The 12,567-nt window shown below is 33.1% G+C and overlaps 1 long non-coding RNA gene across 1 annotated transcript; it reads left to right on the top strand.

Annotated features, from left to right (window-relative positions):
* Window positions 1-3,375: 3,375 nt before the first annotated feature.
* On the top strand, window positions 3,376-5,721 carry LOC127864163 (uncharacterized). The gene is made up of 3 exons (XR_008041546.1): window positions 3,376-3,974; window positions 5,025-5,125; window positions 5,497-5,721. It is a non-coding gene; the product is annotated as an uncharacterized LOC127864163 (long non-coding RNA).
* The last annotated feature ends 6,846 nt before the right edge of the window (window positions 5,722-12,567 follow it).

Below are 12,567 nucleotides of genomic sequence, written 5' to 3'. Positions count from 1 at the left end.
GCGACATTATTATGTCCCGGGCGAAGATGTCGCCCACGTCGCCCTCACGGCCGAGCCCTGCTCATAAAGAAAAGATAAGGTTTTCTCCACGGTTATTTTTAGATACGGTTTATTCCACAGTTATTTTTAAAACATAGGGACTACTTTTTTGGCCTTTCACCACAGATTGCTTCATTCAGGTCATTGGGTACGCAATCGTTGGACGAGTTAACGAGTGTGTGTGTTAACGATGGATTATAAAAAGGATAAAACACGGCTGAGCCGGGCCGAGCAGTGATAATCGGCTCGCATGAAGCATAACAGCCCCTTGGGCTTTAGCGACCTGGGGCAGATTATCACTGCCCGGCCCGGCTCAGCCGGGTATTTAACGTCTATAATATATATCTTACTTTTATACTACATTATAGATGGGCACAGGTTTTGAGTCATACAATCATACTATTTTGGTCCTTTACTAAAATTTATGAAGAACCAGCTTTCCGTACTCATATTTTCATTGAATTGATTACGGAGTTTATCACGTATCTCATGTGATGTAATTTAAATGATGAAACAAGCTAGACGCTTTGGTTTTAAGGACAACAACAATTCGGACTTGGATGGTTTTTATTAAACAGTTAAATCTTTCTTAAGCATCAAACGATTAGTGTGTGTGTTTACGATGGATTATGAACGTGAATAACAGTGTTGGGATATTACACTGGAATGAAACTGGTAAGACTGCATTTTCGATTTCGTTAAAATGTTGAATGTACTCAAATAACGCGATGTTTTGTTTAACAATTGATGGATTAAATTTAAGAAGAGTATCAGTGAATTGTTCTTTAACTGTTCGAAGGAAATCGATGTTGAGTTAGAAGGGTAATTTCTTTGATGAATAAGTCGTTCCTTTGTCAGTCGATCAAAGAATGTCTATTCACAAAGAATTGCCTGCTTGCATCCAGTGCGTTAAAATGGAAAAGATGGATGGCGATGAAGAAATGTTCCAGAATTTTAACTCGTCATGGAAGCAAATTAAACATTACGAAAATAAACATGGTTAGAAGATCTACACAACTTCACGTAGGTTTCTACACATTTTGTAAATTTCTAAATTGGCAGCCATTTTTGTTTTTCGGTATTTTACAGTGATGAAACCAGAATTGTAGTTTGAACACAAACGTCTGTGTTCTACTTGAATGTGTAACATTTGGAACGCTGATTAAATTTAAATCGAGGTGTATAGCGATATTTTGTCTCGTTATTCTTGTTTCGCGTGGAATTCTTAAGGACTATTTTGAATTCCGTAAACGGGAAAGATCACAATTAATATTACTACGCAATGTTAGATTCAGCTATTTTAATGTGCTTTTGCTTATATTTTATAAAATAAAGACTACTATTTTTATTGCAACAGAAATAAATTAAATAAAAAAAATATTGTAGGATAAATAGAATACTATGTTAGTGTGATGGTGTACTTAAATTTATCCCACTCGTCTCAGAAAGGCTTACAAGGCACACACTAACATAGTATTCTCTATAATCACCACTCTTTACTTTAGATATGGTAAATATGCGGTAGAAAGATAAATAGTGGTCAGCTAAGAAATATTTATTTACGGGCATTGTCAGGTTTTTTTTCATTTGCTAATCTCTTTATACGACTTAGTGTCCAGTCGCTATTTTGAAGACAGAGGACGATATTAACTATGTATTCAAAGTATACAGTGTCTGCGCATGATCACATGACCCAATATTATCCGATAGCTCCTCCTGTTCCCACATTTCATTCGACAAAAGTACGTCATTTCATGTGTAAGCAAGCTCAATGTTGATTGGCCAGCTACCATGCGTACTTCAATAACAATAAGGTCAAGCGATGTCTCATAATCGGGTACAGACCGTTTTTTGTTTACTGTTCAAATTGCGAACACTTTCATTAAAACAAAGAGACAAATATAGAAAACCAGTCCGATATAAATGGCGGATGTTTTCAATGAAATTTTACTGGATTTTCGCATTTTCGCAAATAAGATTTTTATTGAGCCAAATTCTCAATATTTTTGCAAATGGCGAACGACAGCAAGAGCCCTATTAAACCCCTTTGATGTAATGGTGTAGTTCAAAATGGCTGCCGCAAAGCGAATAACAACGATTAAGTTAACAATTTGCACAGGAAAAATTGTGTTCTGCTCTTATCTCATATATTATACGCCATATATATTGGCAGGTAAAAATGTGCGTATTATATTCATGGATTTATGTTATGTCTGTATTAAAGAACTTTTTTATTTGTATTTATTTATGAAACTTATATATTTATTTTATGATATAGGATATCAATGAAATGTATTTTGATCATTTACTTCAATTTCAGGTAAGAATAATGAATCATTTATTACTACCCGTCTGTAGATCTGCCATAGTCATTAGCACTTTTCTATGGAATTCCGTAGAAAATATTATGGAATTCTACGGAAATCGATGGAAATCCATGGAATTTGATGGAATTCCATCCACTTGCCAATTTTCCATCTGAAGCTGTTATGGAATTCCACGGAATCTTGACTAAAATTCCATGCATTTCCACGGAATGTATGGAAAACACCATGGAAAGTTGGACTTAGCCATTTTTTTCAACGGAAATCGTTATGGAAAATAACTTATACATTTTCTTGGATGGAAATCAATGGAAAATAACTTAGAAAATTTTCGCTGGTTGTCTGAAATGTATTTGTAGTTTAATACATGTATAAATTTATTTGCATCATGTATTTTGTATTTAAAAGAAAATGCAATAAAGATATATATAAATTTGTTCTAGAAATTGAAACAGTTCTGGAACTGTTCCATATTTGTGTTCTAAAATGTATGTTCTGGAATTGTTCCAAAACAGTTGTTTTAGAATAAATCCAGAACATTTGTGGAAAATGGCTTAGGACTGAAACTGTTCCAATAATTTCAATAACCTTTTTAGAACATTTCAAGGACAAAATATGGTCAAAAATTTCAAAAAAATGTTTTAAAATGTAGTTCTAGAACACATCTAGAATGCTTTAAGAACCAGTTAGTTCTACAAAAGTTCTTATGGGGAATAAGAACACATATAGAACACCTTACACTTACAAATAGCCAAATGAATTCATAGTAGCGACAGCAGCAGCAGCAGTAGTAGTAGTAGTTGTAGATGTAGTTGCTGTATTAGTAGTAGTAGTTGTTGTTGTTGTAGTAGGTGTTGTTGTTGTAGTAATTGATGTAGTAGCAGTAGTGTTTTTTATATCAGTAGAGGTTGTGGTGGTAGTAGTAGTAGTAGTAGCATTAACAGTTTCTGTAGCAATAGTAGTAGCAATAGAGGTAGCAGTAGTAGTAGTTGTTGCTTTAGTAGCAGTTGTTGCTGCTGCTGTTGCTGCTGTTGTTGTTGCTGCTGTTGTTGTTGCTGCTGTTGCTGCTGTTATTGTTGCTGTTGTTGTTGGTGGTGGTGTTGTTGATGCTGTAGTAATTAAAGTAGTAGTTCTGCAGAAGTAGGAGTAGTTGTTACTTTCAAAGCAATTTCTACAAGTTTAAATTCCTTAACCCTGTCCAAGTGGTATACACACTGTTTTTTCTCAATATCAAACTCAGCCAGTCCAGGTTGTCAAATAACAATCTATCTGATAAGCCAAGCATGTGTTGTACATCAGATGTTGGGTATGTTTGCTGCAAATCTATTGGTTATAAGATATAACAGCCTTTTCTAATTGGCTGAATTCAAATACAGAAAGTTTACCTGTTAGATTGAAACATGAAACATGGTGGACAATGTACTGGTTTAACTTGTTAAAATAAAGTTAAAGACATTTAACAAACAGAAGAGTTCATTAGTTTTTCCATTAAAAACACTTTCTTAAAATACTTATGTATTTATATCATTTGGAAAGTGACATGAAATATTGCTAAAGAGTGATGCATACAGTGTTTGAGCAGTCTGTCTAGGAATAGAACAACAACTGAAGGTTTGTGATTTTTATTATTTCTAAATATTCCTTTAAATTTAATCTTCTTATGACATTATTGTAGACCTTTTTATGTGATATTTGAGGTTTTAGTATGGCAAATATTAGTTTCAAAGCAGCTGTCACCCAAATTTTCACTTAGTGGAGTTTGCAGGTTGAAAAAGGAAGTAATAAGACCTATGTGGAGAAATTAATAACGTTGAATGTAGTATCGGAATTTTATCATGCAATGTTATGGAACTGCAGGCTAAGGAAGTTTTTTACTGTGCATGTTGAGCACTCAATGCTCATTAATGGTGTTAATGTTTATTATTATCCCCCGCCATAGGCGGAGGGATATTGTTTTGGCGTTGTCTGTCCGTCCTTCCATCCTTACGTCTGTCTGTCTTTCCATCCGTCCGTAGCCATATCTTGGAAGTGCTTTGGCAGATTTCACTGAAACTTGGTATGAGTATGTATATGGATAAGAGGATGATGCATGCCAAATGGCATTGTACACCATTAGTTAATAACAGAGTTATGGCCCTTTGTATCTTGAAAAAATGCTTTTTGTGTGTCCTAGGCCATATCCTGGAAGTGCTTTGGCGGATTTCATTGAAACCTGGTTCGAGTATATATATGGATAAAAGGATGATGCACGCCAAATGGAATTGTACACCATCTGTTAAAAACGGGGTTATGGCCCTTTGTATCTTTAAAAAATGGTTGTTTGAGTGTCAAATATAATACTTATGTGTCCAGAAGCATGTTGGTGGGGGATATCAATTCAACGTATTTGCTTGTAAATAAAAAATTAAACCAATGGAATTGGTTTTTAGGTATCTGAGTGTGCATTTTCATACCAATAGAATTACACATCATTCTAATTATAGCAATAATAAATTTATACTAATCATACCAACAAATTAAGTTATGCTTAGTGCTTTGCGATGTATTCACTTCGTTTTTAGTTCTCTTTCTAAAGACCATTTAACAACTTAATATTTAAAACAATTCATGAATTACGTTCCCTATACATTTTCATTATGTGCTTTAATTACCATTGACCAGTTGATGGAAGATACTGCAGAGTTTGGCAGGGAAATAATCCAACAGCAAAGCGGCTCTTTAAGCGCATTTACCTAGAGGACTTACAGGGCCACAAATTCATGGTAAATATTGTCATGCCCTCGGCTAGATAAGTTATTTAATGTTAACCACCTGAAAGTATTTTGTCTTTTTGGAATTCAATATATTGGTCTAAGTCAGTTACACTTTTCTGGATCCTGGGATAACTTTAAAAGTTCTAAGTATTTTTTCATGAAACTTGAAACATGAACAGATGACAATAAGGACATTATGCACGTCATTTCATGTTGTTTATAATGCAAGAATTCTGGTTGCTATGGCAACAAATATATTTAACAAACTTAAAATAGTGAAGTTTTACAGTTAGGGGACCATATTGTTTGCAATCTCTTGTTATAGTTTGAATGTAAATAACTCTTTGCTTTAGACATTTTTATGATTTTTTATTCTGTAGAGCACATGTGAGCAGTATACAATGTACCTCATACCAAAAAGGACCCGGAGGCAGTGACTGGTGTTCAATATTCTCAGAAGAAAAGGAAAATGGCAGTGGAAGACTTGGACAAACATTTTTAAAAACTAGCCTCTGTGTTAAGCCTGGCAGTCTGTGGCTGGTGACATGTTTTATTTTGGTTACTTCTTGTATAAAAAAGACCAGTTATTTATTTTGTGAATTGTATTTTGTGTTTGTTTTTGGTCTTAATTTATTTGTTGTTTTTTTTTAATTTAGGAATTTGAAACTTGGATAATTGAATTAAGTCCGTGTTCAACAGTACTGAGCATAGTATAATAAATAACCAATTTACAACAGTTGTTAATTTGTTATGTATTATTATTAACTATGCTCAGTACTTGAATACTGGCGGTCTGCATGGGAATTTGTTTTCTAGAAAGTTGGTTTCAGACTAAAATATTTGAAGTTAACCTTCGGAACTTTTCTAGAATTGTACTGGAACACATCAACTAGAATTTAATGAACTTCTGTTATCATACTGAAAGTGTTCTAGAATTCATAAGGAACAGTTGTTGAACGTTAAAATTTATGAGAAAAAATTCTAGAACAATTGTGCGTGATGTGTGTGTGCATGTAATTGTGTGTGTTTATGAACATATGTGAGAAAGGAAGTATACTTGTCATTAGAGAAATGTAAAATTCTACTTCTATGTTTTATATTGTGCCTTTTATAAGTTTTTCTTTTCTCACCTGTATATGCGTGCATGTTTATGGATGTGTTTTTGAATGTGTGCATGCATGCTTGTGGTTAAGAGAGTTGGTACTTTATGAAAATGTAAAACCACTCATTTTTGAATATGTACTGTGACTGCATGTGTGTGGTTAATGATTGATGCCAGATCTTGTACTTGTTTAACTTCTATGATGAAACCTTTAGTTACATTCACATTTGTCATTTTCAAAATCAATAAAATGCCTTTGATCTATAATCTGTTTTTTTTTCTATTTTATTCCAGCTTTTTATTAATTTCCATAGCTTTTCAAGGAATTCCACGGTATTCTATGGAATTCCACGGCATTCTATGGAATTCCACGGCATTCCATGGAATTCCACGGCGTTCTATGGAATTCCATGGTGTTCTATGGAATTCCACGGCATTCTATGGAATTCCACGGCATTCTATGGAATTCCACGGCATTCTATGGAATTCCACGGCATTATATGGAATACCACGGAATTCTATGGAATTCCACGGCATTTTATGGAATTCCATCCCATATCAAGTCCCCCTTCTGTTTTTTTTTCACTTTTCCATTGATTGCATGGAATCGGATGGAAAGTTAGTGCCAATACTCCACGGAATTCCATCTAACAATTTCCATAGAAATCCATATGATTCCACGGCAGATCTACAGACGGGTACTTGGCCTAATAAATTACACTAAGACATTCACTGACACTTAGACAATCTGGCAAAAAAATATAATATATGGCAATATATAAGTCTAAATTCATAAATAATATCACACAAAATAAATTTAATTTAACACATTCATATTAAACCATATATTATTTTCTATATATATTATATATATGGTACATAAAGTGTCAGATAGTGGTACATAAAGTGCCGGTACATATAAAGACTTGTAGTACGTAAGGTGTAACATTCGATAATTATATCACATTTACAAATTTGCAAGTGTATTGCTGAAATATTGCTTATCAACTTTATTTTATGTGTCATAATACTTACCAAGCACTATTAATTATTTAAGAAATGCTACTTCTGTGCTTGTTCAATATTTTGCTGTTAATGCTTTTCAGTAAAAATCACAGGAGTTTGAAACTATTCATGAAGCTAATAATCTAATGGCTAAATAATAAAAACTAGACCCCTATATACTTATATAGTATATAGACTAACTATATAGGGGTCTATTTTTATTATTTTGCCATAAGATTAGCTTCAGGTATAGAATTTCAAACTCATGTGGTAAAAATTATACACATAATTAATGCTCAAGCATAATAAATACTGGGCATTGTAAATATACTATGGTATTTTATGTTTAGATGACACAGGATGAGAAAATTGTGCAGCCAGTCCGGGATTTTAACCAGGGACCACTTGCTTTTCTGATTGAGCTAATCATATGCCAAAAAACATCTCTCGTTTAGTGACAATCACTAAGTTTGTGCACTAACATTCTCCTCTGCCAATCTGGATTTTTTTCGAGAATTCAAGTCACTGGGATCATTGTAAACCTGATCCATTCAAACCATGAACAGATTTTGTTGAGAATAGATTGCGCCATGGTTCCACATTGGGCACAAAATGTTGCAGGATGGGACAATTGTACAGCCAATCCGGAACTCGAATCTTTTACCCCTGGCTTTCAGGGCCAGTGTCTAGGATTATGCTGTTTACATGTGTACAATTAATAAACATGTAGTTAATTTCTTGATCACTATTAATGGTTATCGGTAACTTGCTAATTTGGAACTGCCACCATTGTGGGATCATACTATTGGTCATTTATATCAAGTTCTGAGTAAATTGACTAACCTACATGTACATGTAGAATAGTAGATGATTGTTTTTGTTCACAATGCTTTAACACTATAAATGTATAAACTGCAGTTCAAGGTCTTATTGCCACTTACAGATATAATAAATTATGATAAATGAAATGCTTAACGTTGCTGAATTCTTAATTCCTTCCCTTGTATTTCAAGAGAGAATACTTTCCAGTCAACCTAATTGGAAAGAGGTCAAATTGTCTTACACTTTCCTTTAAACAGGTTAACTAGGATATATGTGTTATCTTTAATTTTGATAAATATCTAAGATTTGATTTAGAACCATTCTTAATGTAATGTACATGTATCATGAAATTTGTTTAAAGTTTTATAATTCCAAGCATATTCTGAAACAGCTTGTGGTACAATAGGCCCCATATACAAATTATTCACAATATAAATTATATATTTTTTAAACAAAAATACCATAAACATTTATTATCTTAATAAGTTAATTGTAATTATTACAATATAAAAGTAATTAGTAAATTAACACATTTATTGTTTAATTAATAAACTTCACTCCAATCAATGTTTACATTTATCAGTGCAATATTATGTACCCATTCATAATAATAGAATTCATGATTATGAATAGCATTCATATAGATAAAATGGTGAGATCAAATTTTAATGCTAGAATATTTTAATCTTGAAGTGCTTGCATGTGCATGTATATTTATTGTTGTTTAAATTGAAAAGAGACTCAAAAATATGCTATTGGTATGGTATTGTATGTTGAAAAATAAATAAAGCTGAACATGAGGGATTAAACATTAAAAGTCAAGTTGTGTTTTCCTTTTTATTTTAATCATTTATTATTTATGGAAAAGTATGCAAGTGTATGAAAGAAACAAGAGATGTGTTCATCAGAAACACAATGCCCTCTAGTGCACCGCTTTGAATTAAAAAAAAATTTTTTTTACCTTTGGCCTTGAAGGATGACCTTGACCTTGAAACTTCCACCACTCAAAAAGTGCAGCTTCATGAGAACGCCGCTTTGAAATATATTTTTTTACCTTTGACCTTGAAGGATGACCTTGAAAGATGACCGTGACCATGAACATCAACCGCTCGAAATGTGCAGCTTCATTATAAAGCTGCTTTGAATAAAAAAAAATGACATTTGACCTTGAAGGATAACCTTGACCTTGAAGGATGACCTTGGCCTTGAACTTCCACCACTCAAAATGTGCACCTTCATGATAACTCAGCTTTGAATTTTTGTTTGACCTTGAAGGATGACCTTGACCTTGAAGGATGACCTTGACCTTGAACTTCCACCACTCAAAATGTGCAGCTTCATGAGAATGCCCCTTTGAATTATTTTTTGTTTTTTTTTTACCTTGAAGGATGACCTTAACCTTGAACTTCCACTACTCAAAATGTGCAGCTTCATGAGATACACATGCATGCAAATATCAAGTTGCTATCTTCAATATTAAAAAAGTTATGACCGATGTTAAACTTTTCAGACAGACAGACGCCATATATTTGACATTTGACCTTGAAGGATGAACTTCGCCTTCACCTTTCACCACTCAAAATGTTCAGCTCCATGAGATACACATGCATGCCAAATATCAAGTTGCTATCTTCAATATTGAAAAAGTTATGACCAATGGAAAAGTTTTCAGACGGACAGACGCCATAAATTTGATATTTGACCTTGAAGGATGACCTTGACCTTTCATCTCTCAAAATGTGCAGCTCCATGAGATACACATGCATGCCATATATCAATTTGCTATCTTCAATAGTGAAAAAAGTTTTAAATTGTTGACCTTTGACCTTGGAGGATGACCTTGACCTTTCATCACTCAAAATGTGCAGCTCCATGAGATACACATGCATTCCAAATATGAAGTTGCTATGTTCAATATTTCAAAAGTTATTGCAAAACTTAACTATCTTAAAGTTTGAAATTTTTGACATTTGACCTTGAAGGATGACCTTGACCTTTCACCACTCAAAATGTGCAGCTCCATGAGATACACATGCATGCCGAATACCAAGTTGCTATGTTCATTATTTCAAAAGTTATTACAAAACTTTACTATGTAAAGTTTTAAATTTTTGACCTTTGACCTTGAAGGATGACCTTGACCTTTTACCACTCAAAATGTGCAGCTCAATGAGATACACGTGCATGCCAAATATCAAGTTGCTATGTTCAATATTTCAAAAGTTATTGCAAAACTTTACTTTATAAAAGTTTGAATTTTTTTACCTTTGACCTTGAAGGATGACCTTGACCTTTCACCACTCAAAATGTGCAGCTCCATGAGATACACATACATGCCAAATATCAAGTTGCTATGTTCAATCTTTCGAAAGTTATTGAAAAACTTTACTGTAAGGTTAAAGTTTTGGGACAGAATGACAGACAGAAAGACAGAAAGACAGGCCAAAAACAATATACCCCCGATCATTCGATCCGGGGGCATAAAAAGTATTAATTAAGGAAATTCGAATTTTTACACCCCACCATCCCTTTTTCTCGTATTGCTTTCTATTATTAAACTCATCCTCTACACTTGCGAAGAATACCTAAAAAATCTTGTTATATGTAATCATGTTTAAATGTGTGTACTTTGATGCATTGCTGAACCTTCTGAATATCCTGAATAATGATATTGACATTGAACAAAACAAGGACATGCACTACTGTATCAGCAATGCAGGTCTTTCTCCAGAAATTGCACAGGGGAAAATATGTGTGATTTACAGGGTACTGGGTTACTCCTTTGAATTTATTTAATGTTAGGCACTTAACCAAATGTTATTGTACTTAAGAAAGTGCAATAATTGAACAAATATATATTTAAGGTAATCAGCCTTTAAAAACATGATGAATCTTTAATGTCTTTCATGATATTGAAGAATTACAGCAACACAAATTGGTGAGATAAAGTAATAAACTAAAGATTCAGGCACTAAAGTGCTTAAAGAGCCGGGGAAAAGGCATGAGTATTACAAGTATTGCAATTAATTATTTATTTAAAAGATCATGTAAAGGTTAATTTGACTCTGTGCAGTTTTGATTCTGTACTTTTTTGACAGATTGTCCTATTTCTCTTTTAAGATTTTGTATTTTTAAACATTATTCCTGAATGAACTTATAAGTGTATGATAGATGCTTCAAGTTGTCCCCTGTCAGGAAAAGCATGGGACAATGATATGTATATTGTTAAAACAACAATAACAAAACAACTGTACTGATGTTGGCCTGCAATTTATTTTAAGATGTGTATTTTACCATAGAATTAGTTTGAGTAAACATCTTCAGGGTCTATGTGTACAAAACTGGCATTGCATTGGTAAAACATTAACAGACTGTTTACTTTGGTCAATATTTTTATTTAACATTTCTCACTCACTGAAAATCTTGTCAAAGCATCAACAAATTATTGATGCTTCTGTATAATTTTATATTATTTTCTAATACAGATATACAGCTTTGACTCATTGTTAATATTGCAATATATTCATTTAGTTAAATATGTGCATAAAATAAAATTTAATAGCACGTGCCCAGTTGTAAACTTCAAATACTATCAGATAAAGCAAAGCCGATGGGCGCGGCCATTTTGAATATGCGACTATAATCATGTGACTAAAAGTCACGTGCGGTAGAAAGTAGTCCGTGAGCCCACGACAGAGGTGAATGTAATGAACCATAGTGCACGAGAGTGCTAAAAGGAGTGCTGTATTCGAAGAAGAACCCCGTCAATTAAGTTTGTCAGTGGACATTCAAAATAAACAACACAACTCTGAACTATGACCAAACACAACACTCTCACACAGTATTATAAAGAAGATATTTAAAACAAAAAATCAGTTAAAAAACATCATAATGTATTTATCCTAAAATCAAGAAAATAAAGTTAACTGGTATGAAATTGCTGTTAAAACAATTTTTCTTTCAGAAACTGATAGTCAAGTGTGACAGTGACAGAAGAATATCAATCAATATTTAAAATAAACCCACATTACTGAGGTGAATGAATCAATGAAATACTTGACAGGAACGTAATAAATGTTGGGAATCAATTGAATAATGCAACAGGCACAGTTTTAAAAGCAAAAAGCTTAATTATCAGTGGTGCTAAACTTTTACTGATGAAGAGCTTTTGGTTGCAAAGTTATATGGCAATACAGCATTAAAATACTGATGTACACAAACTAGTATATAAGTTTATCAATCAATAAAGAAATAACTGTATAATTATGTAAATTGAAATGAACAGTAAATATTACGATTTCAGAGAGCTGAGATGCATAACTTGTTTTCGTTTGGTTCGTTTACTTGTTACCCGATACCTACCTGAATGCGAGACAACTCTTGTTTGCCCTTAGTTTCGAAAAGACCGAATATTTGTTGTTAAGAAAAAATCGGTCCATTTAGTCGATAACGAAATTCCCCAATGTGCCATTTTATTGATTTTAAAAATATCAATTTGACCAGACTCTTTTTCCTAAAATAG

This window comes from Dreissena polymorpha, chromosome 1 (genome assembly GCF_020536995.1).
Source record: "Dreissena polymorpha isolate Duluth1 chromosome 1, UMN_Dpol_1.0, whole genome shotgun sequence".
In the NCBI taxonomy this organism is placed as follows: Eukaryota; Metazoa; Mollusca; class Bivalvia; order Myida; family Dreissenidae; genus Dreissena; species Dreissena polymorpha.
Note: the sequence above shows the minus strand (reverse complement) of the source record. Positions and strands in the feature narration are given on the sequence as shown.